The sequence below is a fragment of the Struthio camelus genome, chromosome 3 (genome assembly GCF_040807025.1).
Source record: "Struthio camelus isolate bStrCam1 chromosome 3, bStrCam1.hap1, whole genome shotgun sequence".
Lineage (NCBI taxonomy): Eukaryota > Metazoa > Chordata > Aves > Struthioniformes > Struthionidae > Struthio > Struthio camelus.
In genome coordinates, this window is record NC_090944.1 from 41,315,835 (window position 1) to 41,323,543 (window position 7,709).

The following is a 7,709-nucleotide window of genomic DNA, read 5'->3' on the forward strand; positions in this document are numbered from 1 at the left end:
CTCATCCAAGCCTGCAGACAGCTCTGTGTTCAGGCTGGAGGGTGATGAATTTGGGGTACCACAGACATGTCCAGGTTGAAATACAAACACCCTCTTTCGTTTTGTTTTTCTTTTTTTCCCCCGCACCAGAGCACTTCTAAATAAGAGACGGTTTGCAGTGGATCAGTGGGCTCTGGAGATGGCTGCGGGCAACGAAGTGCATACAGCTTCACTGCATATATATTTTCCTAATAAGTGCCTAAGAGTTAACATAGGGTAGCTTTTAAAGCAAGAGGAGTACAATAACACAGATGAGCAAGCACTACGAATCTTACATTTGAAACTAAAATTTGTGCTTTAGTCTCAAAATACGTGTTTACTTTTTGTATATAGAGAAGAAATAATTCTGCCAAGTCTCTATTCTCTTCTGGTTCAACGAGAATCCTTAGTGAAGGCAAATAGTTTTATTTTAGAAAGCAACATTTCTTGACAGTTCGTTATCTAATATAGTCCACAGTTAAGGAAAAAAGGGCCCTAATTTTAGCTGACCAAGGCAGTGGGTGTTCACCAACTCTGAAAATGTTAATATTCTACTTTTCGCAGATACACTATGTCTATCTGTCAGTGCATTTCTAAGTGCCCATCATTGTCATATCTCCCTGGGTACTTAGCAAAATCAGATAAACCATGGCAACTGAATAATAATGTAGTTTGAAAGGAACAGCCATTAACAAAAAGAAATGCATTCTCCCCACCACTTCCTTAATTTAAAATTCGCACTAGCTTCCAGCAGTTTCAATATTGCAAGAAAGAATTTTCAAAGAGCATATGCAATGGTGAATATGTTCCCATCTCCTCCCAGAAGATTAAATGAAAAACATGCTCAGCAGAAAGCTAGGGATTATGCCATACTCGATCAGAACCATTGTGTCCAGTCTGTGTCACCAGGGATGGACAGTACCAAACTGGTTTCGTGCAATATGTTTGTTTTAAAACTTTCTGTCTCCGTAAAGGAAGCTCTACAGTACTGTGTGTACAGAGAATTTCTCTTCACGATTGCAAGGCAAGTCATGGAAAGACTATATCCTGAACCAGGAGGACATACATGCCTTGTGCATTTTTTATCCCGGCTAATACAAGAGCAGTTACTCCCAGGAAGACTGCTGGCAGTAGTGATGTTTAAGGCCTGCGGTACCACGGCAGATGCTCTCCCCATCATATGAAGATGCATCCAAGAGCAATAAAGCCCACTTGCTCCATTCCTCTCAGAAGTATCTAAATTTGGCTAAGGTTTTGGGAGCAGTTTGTGGACACATAACACTTGTGTAATGCTTGGAGAAGGATTGTCCCTGAGGAAACTCTGATTTCTACAAGGTGGCTGCTTATCTTAAGTCTGAAAGTGTCATTAGTAGACTTGAGTTACTGTACTATTTCCTGCACTATATGCCTGCTCATTTGTCAGTCCTGATTTTTAAAGTCTCTCTTCATGTGGAAGATTACGTTCTACACATGCAATCCTTTTTTCATACTATCCTTTTTTCTGGTTTCTGCAGTACTGTCTTTAACTGGAATATTTGGAACTATGCACCCTACAGACCTCCTATGATGCGAATTAATGGAGCTACAGTGACCAGCATCAAAAGCATTCGATTTTCTTCTGCTTTGGTACCATTCTTTGTCACCTCCTTAATATAACTTAACATGTATTTGATCTGCTTTTGTGTTTCCCATTGGAACTTTTTCAATGAGGCATCCATGATGCTGTTCATGTTCTCTATCACAATTTGTCATGGTTGATTTGGAGTACTGTAGTAGTAAGGCAAATGCAGCCTACTGCCTTGCATTGCTATCAGTTAATTTAACAGTTGCTGTCTATCCTACATTCAGTCTTGTTTGTCATTATGTGACTTTTCTGACAATGTTGCTACGTTCTTCTGAAGTTCTACACAGTCTTCTGTTTTCCCATTATGATCTTAAACTTGTATCTTCCTGAAATGATGTCACATGATTCGTTCTCATTTAAACCATTTTCTGGGAAATACAACACATGTCCATGGTGTTCTTTCTACTTGCAGCCTCACTTTTTATTGAAGATTCATTATGTAGTTTGTTTATTACCTTTCAACTTCCTTTAAAACCAAAACAGAATGGCTGGCTTTGACTCCACGAGAAATTGAAGAAATATTCAGAAAGTTTTGATAAAGAAATACTATTATACTTTTACTATATCCTAAAGGAAGAAAAAACCCATGGAGTTGGACTAAGTCATATTTAGTATTCTAAAATAAATATTGGAAATATGCACACTGAAATACTATCATATGCTAACCATAAGTAATCAAAACAGTTACAGTCTTCTGTACAAATCATGGTTCTCTTCTACTTGCAGAAAGCCAAGTAATACCAGGATGGTTTATTTGCCAGATGACGCCTGCTACATGCCATCAGGTAGAAGGGTAACAAAGCAGGCTTTGGATGCTCTAAATTGTATAATAGAGTAATTAATAAAAGTACATGTCCATCTGGAGAAGTAAATATTAGATTAAGGAAAAAAGAAAAGATTTTTCTTCGCTGCTGCTGCCCTGAGAGAGAAGTTAATCCTGCATGTCCAATACACACCGTAAACTGGTTCACTAATAGTCTCGGCCATCTGCTAAAAAAAATCAAGCAAGTCATTCATTTAGAAGAACTTGATAAGGTCAATAAATCTGCAAAGGCTAATAAAGTCAAGCGTTCAGAGTAAGGATTTAGGTAGTTTTGTACATATTGGAAGGCTGCTATAATACACCCCCCTAGATATTTTACAGCAGGCTTTTTATGTTTTATGCAATGGCCCTACGCAAACGCAGTTCCTGGTGGTTTCTGCTGTATGTTGTCTGACGCTGTTGGTGCTGAGTCCCCTAAATCTTGGGGTGTCCCACTGGGACAAGCTGCCGGTTCCCAGGGCTGCGGAGCAGGCAGAGGCAGGAGCCCAGCACTGGTTGGCACTTGTCCTGGTCCTCGTGTAGAGCAGCTTTGGTGGAGCCCGGGGTGGACAAACATGCCAGCAGCACGGATGGCTGGGGCATGTGGGGCCCAGCACGAGCAGGGGTTGCAACCAGCGCTGCCCTCTGAGCCCCGCAACAGTTCCTCTGCCTCTAGACACCGAAATATGAACACAAGGAAAGGGCTGAATGGCTGCATAATTCTGCTGAGTTGACTCAGATAGGCAGATCTGGTTTTTCCAAACCACAGGCTTTAGCGCACGAGACCAGTAAGATGCTTTTGCCTGTCATGTGTGCAGGTTTTCAAAGCATCCCGCAGCCCAGAGTGCTGGGAGCTATAGGCTGGGCACTCAAGGGAACAACTGTTTGCCATCTTCTTTCAGACCTACTGCAGCCTTTCTATCCACTGGCTATTTGGCTGTCCTTTGCAAATCCATTCGTACCCATTGGATATCTGGAACCACTGTTTTGGTTCTGCAACATTTACTGTTAAAACTGTTATAAATTCTTATCGATGAAAATAAACAGTAGAAGGGATAAGATCTCCTGAACACAGTATCAACCCATGTACACACACACACTTGCATGCATGCATACACACACACACGCACACACACACACACACACACACACACACACACACACACACACAGAGTTATACCCATGTATATACCAGAAATAAGCCGAAAAAAATTAAATCCAAACCCCTCAGCTATCAGCCTCAACCTCAAGAAAAGACAAAGCAGCATGCCTGGAGGATTAACACATCTCTCCTCTGGCAGACCAAGCATGGAGAACCCATACTCTAAAGCCCAAAGTCTCTTCATTGAAAAGGGATATCTGGCTGCCTGAAAGCCCATCTGAAACACAGCAGATCTGCTTGTGCAGGTCTCTTCTGGACCAGTATGGCCTTGAGAAAGTGATCCTTCAGAAAAATGTTTTAGAAGCCATTTAGGACATAATATATTAATGCTGTTAATGTAATTCCAGGCAGAAGTCTAGCGAAACCCATGAAAAGTCGCAAGCTTTGCTATATTTGTGTGCCTGGTGCATTCAGTGAAGGGGCAGGTGCAAATGTGTATCATCCTGAGGGCAGCGAGGTGTCACAAGAGATGGTTAGCGCAAGCCCACTTCTGCCTGAGAAAAGCATTGATAACTGTGGTCAAACGCATTTGAGAGGGACAAGTTATATTCTTCTGAATGCAGACAGATGAAGAATTTCCGTTCTTTCAGCTACTTTCACCAGATGTTGCAAGGTGGTTTATTGATAGCCACTGAATTACCAGGCCTACCTGCCTGGGTTTAATGCTGGAATCACCTACACTACCTTCTGGACTCTAGGCAGGACTGTAGACGAGGTTTGGTGCTCTGCCACAATGTGATAGTCGGCCAAAGTTTCCTACTCTTGCTCTGGATATTGTATGTGACCCAGCTCTTCTCAGCACTACGGAGAGCATTACTACTAAGCCAATTATCTGCAAAACTGTGCAATGGACATTTGCACTTTGCTGGCTGCTTAATGCAGTTTTTAATAACCTTGTAACCTTCTGAGCCAAGACCATGCTTGGCAGGACAAGCAGAATTTTTGTCCTGTCTCTGCCCTTTCCCTTGCCAAAAGTGACTCTGCCAAGATACAGCTCTAACGAGATTAATCTAGAGCAAATAACTAACCTGGGGTGTCAGTGTAATGAAAAAATATGATGTTTTGTTTACCTGATACAATTAGCAAATGAAATACAACTGGTTAACAACACCAGATAAACAGTCTGTAACACCCTTTAAATAGTATAATGGACCATTAACAGTTCTAATAGGTGTTAGCTCAAGCCAGCTTTGTCTGAACAACATCAACACACACCAACATCTGCTCTCCAGCAGGAGCCAGGTAGGAGGATCCACATCATATATTTTCTGAAGAGATAGCTTAAATCCCAGCCTTTCACGGCTGTTAAACCAAAGGCATTTTTTGACCTGCCTCCTAAACAGCCCATTTTAGGCCAGCAGATAAAGTTAGTAGGATTTTGATACTGACTTCAGTGAGAGCCCTAAACCCAATCATCTTTTGTTGGAAACATGATGACCATGTATCTGTTTGGAAAAGAACTATTCAGCATGAAAGACTATGGGGTATACATTTAAAAATGTAGGCAGACTGTCAAGAAACCCTTCCCAAAATCATACAATCATAAGCCTGAAAGAACTTCAAAGGATCTTTATTCCAAAAACTCGCTCTACAGAAGGACCAAGTATTTTCAGACCACTTCTGAGAGATATACCTAATCTCTTCTGAAACCTCTAGTGAAGGTAACAAAAAAGCTTTCCTTAAAAGTTTTTCCTGTGACTTACTAGGCTAAAACTTGGAAAATGCTTCCTAATATATAACACAATTTTCTCTTGTTGGAAATTTAACTATGTCTTGTGCTATTGTGAAAATGAACAAGGAGTATAGTTAATCATTACCCAATTAAAACATCATTTTTTACATTTTCAGACCATTATTATATCCCCTCTTAATCTTTCCTTTTCTAAAGAAAACAGACCATGTATTTGAGCCTTTCCTCTGAAGTTAGGCTGTCTAAACTGTTGTATTCTTGCTATTTTCCTGTGGACTCTCTCTAATTTGTCTCTAATGTCTCCATGCTTCCAAAAGGAGAGAAATAAAGCTGGACGCAGCAGTCTGGCTGAGGCCCCAGTGGCACTAAATATGGACAAATAAATTAAGTCCTGTGTCTTACCTGACACTCCTGCTGATATATCTCGTAACAATTTTACATTTGTGCAGAAGCTTCATGCTTCAGATTCATGTTAAGACAGTGGTTTATTGTAAGCCCAGATCCATTCCTGCAGCACGGGTGCCTGCCTCGTTACACCCAAACTTATACTGTGCGTCTGATTTTTTTCCTTCCTAAGTGTGGTACTTTGTACTTGTCTTTATTTAATTTTATCTTATTGATTTCAGACCATTTCTCTAATTTATCAAGATGATTTTGAATTCTAAACTTGTCCTCCAAAAAGCTTGCAACTGTCCCAGCTTGGTGTCATCAGCAAATTAGTATACATGCTATTCCATCATTTCAACTGCTAATGAAATTATTGAATGTAACTGGTCCCAAGATAGATGCCTGTGGGAGCCTACAGAAAATGCTTGCTTGGTTTAATAGAAAATGTTGATAAGAATGTGTATTATTCTGAGCACATTTTTTCAAGCAATGCATCCGCTGTGCAGTAGTTTCATCTAAGCCACCTTCCAATTTGATAGGAAATGTACAAGAAAGAACTGCATCAAAAGCCTTACTGAAGTCACAACTACTGTTTTCCTCTTACCCAGGAGGCCAGATACCCTATCAAGAAAGGCAAACAGACAGGTTTGACATGATTTGTTTTTTACAAATCCACGTTGGCTGTTTCTTATCACCTTATCATTCTCTAGATGCTTAGAAATTGGTCACATAATAACTTGTTCCAGGATCTTCTCAGGTACTGAAATTACGCTGACTTCTTTAGAATTCTCAAGGGCTTCCTTTTTTTGCTTTCTGAAGATAGATGTAATGTTTGCCTTTCTTTATCCCCAGGAATTTATTCTGCGCTTCATGAGTTCTCAAAGATAAGCTGTTCAGATTGCCTCTCTTGGTTCTGGCTCGTGTTCAAGTTAGCCCTATGTCCACCTTGACTCACAGTCACTGTGCAATGTGCAATGTTGCAGTACAACCTCCCTCTCCAAAACCCTCCTAGGCAGCCCACAGTCTTCCTCACCCTCATCTCAGGTGCTGTGCAACAGGCTCCTACAACCAAGGGCAGCATCCTTGGGTTTCCTGCATCTTGAGCTGCTCCTCTCCTGCACCTCAGGGTCCTCCTCCACCAAGCACTACCTGCACCTAGCTCTGTGGCTTTGCAGAGCACCAGCTGCTGTGCAGCCAAGCTCAGCCTGTCAGAGGGGATTACTCTTAGAGAGGACGTTCAGCAAATTCACTCCAAGGAAATAATTTAATATTAAGCAAGTGAATTATTACAGGCCCTAACTTCTTAGAGAGAAGCTCTTAGTAAGGCTTCTGGGATAAAGCCTTGCTATATATTGTGCCTATTATGGCAGTCTGGAGAGTATTTCATCATGACATAGTGGCTTGAACTTGTCTAATTATTATTCAAGTTTTTTTTTTTCCCCCTTTGGTCAGTTTTGTACCTTCTTTTGTTAATATTAATGGCAATAAGCTTCCGGAAATAATTTTTGTGAATTTGTGAGAACTAGAGCAAAAAAAGGAAGGAAAAAAGCGTTGAATACTTCAATCCTCAGTGCGTTACTTGTTATGTGCTCTCCTCTGTTAAGCATGGCCTTTCTTTCTTCTGACTTCTAATGAATTTGGAAGTAAACAAAAAAGGAAAACGAAGCCTAGTTTTTGTATTTCTTACTCTTTCACAGTGCAACCCATTCAGACAGAGATTATTACCTGGAAGAACTGATAGAGCTTCTAGTGACATTTCCAATGCTAGTGGTAAAAATATAGTAGAAGATGTGCTACAGGGAACTATCTATGTTGGCAAGGAGAAGGAAGATGTTATGACCTAATGTGATTGCTTCTCTCCCCTCCAATCCCTAACGTTATGTGAGCAGAAGAAGGAATGCACTGATAAAACTGGAATTTGGTAAATTATGTTCTGCTCATGTTCACCTGTTACTTCAGTTGTGCAACTTTATTCTCAGACGTAAAATCTTCTTGTAAGTGTATTTTGTTCCAAATTCTGGATGCC